Raw genomic sequence first — 2,044 nt, 5'->3', positions numbered from 1 at the left:
TATAAGAGAAAATACATACAAAGAGAGATACTTACTGTAAGTTGTTTTATAATTATGCTTTCTAGTGCTAAAATTTGTTATGTGAATCAGTCATGTGCCACCTAACATCATTTTGATGAATGAAGATTATGTCACCTAGGGCTGCTGTAGCTGCCTTAGCTTGCATACATACACTCTGTGATGTTCACACAATGACAAAAATCACCAACCAATGATTTTATCAGAACATATTTTCCATTAAATATGCACAACTGAACATGGTTGTAAAAATTTTCAATTATATAGATGCCAACTACAAAGTAATTTTTAAGATATTTATGGGAATGCTATGGATAGTAACCCAGGAAGAAATGGCCAACTTCCCAAGCTACCACACTGGGAGGATCAAGCCTCAATATGAGTTTTGGTGGATAAACCACAGCAAATATTGTAAGACCTGACTTAACAGGTGCTTCATAACAGTAAGTGAATCTAAAACAGACTTGGAGAAAAGGCTTTTTAAAAATGACCAATAGGAAAGTCTGCATGCTGTGTAGGAATGGACACTCAGAAGGATGTTCAACCCCTAAAGCAGCAACCAATGATATATATCTGTGGAGAATGTCACACAGAAAATGAAATAAAATCCAGGAATCCAATCAGATGCAGAGAATGTGGATACAAAATAATGTACAAGAAAAGAACCAAAAGATTGGTGGTTTTTGATGCTCAATGAAACATTGGAATTCAGAGGAGTGTCTTCCTTTGTACCTGGATTTGACCCTTGAATATTTCTCATTATTATACAGTTTTTCATTAACACACTTATCTTATAAATACAACTGTATGATTTCATTTTACTTCATTTCCAAATCGTGTTTAGGTATCAGTAATTTGTGTAAAGACTCTTGTTTAATTAAATGACTTAATTTAATTTTATTGTATTATGTGATCAGACACAAAATGAAAATTAAAATTGCTTCCCCAAATCATACTTTTAATCAAACACTTGTTAGAAATGCAGGTTTCTAGAGTCCTGTAAAATTCTGATGAAATAAGTTCCTTGGAAACCACAATTATATGTTGTGAACTGTTGGTAAACTCTCTAGCATTATTTGGTACAGATTAAACTAGTCTACTTGCTCTCAGTACAAAGATATACAAAATTCAAAACTAGTAGGTAAAATCAGAAATGAATAGATACATAAAGGAATAGCTGAGAATGTGCAAAAACAAGTTGCTTCTTCACATATACAGGGACAATGCATACCTACCCTTCTGAAATAAGTTCTGTATAGAAAATTAGTCAAGGTGGAATAGTTACTTGAGTCGAAGACTGAGAGATTAGAAGGAGCATTACTGGAATAGGGGAAAGAGCCAGTGTAAAAGCTATGGGGCAAACTGTGAACTTGTTTTGTTCCCACTTCAAAATGAAGCACATGTGACTTATACTTCATGAACAGTGAGATAGGGGAAAAAGATGAGGTTGCGTTTTTTGCCAGTGGATGCCACCAAGAAAGCATTGTTAGTCTTCCTACTACCATCATCTCTAAATCAGAGTCCCCAGAGCACCTGAACATCTGCAGAAGCTGTTCATCAAAGGGCTGAGCTTTGAAACAACGGATGAGTCTAAGATGATATTTTGAGTAATCGGGAACACTCACAGACTGTGTGGTAATCAGAGACCCAAACATCAAGTCTGTGTGGTAATGAGAAACCCAGACATCAAGTGCTCCAGGAGCTTTGGGTTTGTCACTTATGCCACTGTGGAGGAAGTGGACACAGCCATGAGTGCAAGACCACAGAAGTACATGAAAGAAATGTGGAACCAAAGAGAGCTGTCCCAAGAGAAGATTTTCAAAGACCATGGGCATACTTAACTGTGAAAAAGACCTTTGTTGGTGGCATTAAATAAGTCACTGAAGAACATCACATGAGATTATTATGAACAGTTTGAGAAAACTGAAGTTACTGAAATAACGACTGACTCAGGCAGTGAAAAGAAGAGGGCCTTTGCTTTTGTAACTTTTGATGACCTCTGTGGATAAGATTGTCGTTCAGAAAC

At 36.2% G+C, this 2,044-nt stretch overlaps 1 pseudogene; it reads left to right on the top strand.

Moving 5' to 3' along the window:
• The first annotated feature begins 537 nt into the window (after positions 1-537).
• Positions 538-715, top strand: LOC143382397 (DNA-directed RNA polymerases I, II, and III subunit RPABC4 pseudogene; annotated as a pseudogene).
• The last annotated feature ends 1,329 nt before the right edge of the window (positions 716-2,044 follow it).

Source organism: Callospermophilus lateralis, chromosome 16, assembly GCF_048772815.1.
Source record: "Callospermophilus lateralis isolate mCalLat2 chromosome 16, mCalLat2.hap1, whole genome shotgun sequence".
Lineage (NCBI taxonomy): Eukaryota > Metazoa > Chordata > Mammalia > Rodentia > Sciuridae > Callospermophilus > Callospermophilus lateralis.
Note: the sequence above shows the minus strand (reverse complement) of the source record. Positions and strands in the feature narration are given on the sequence as shown.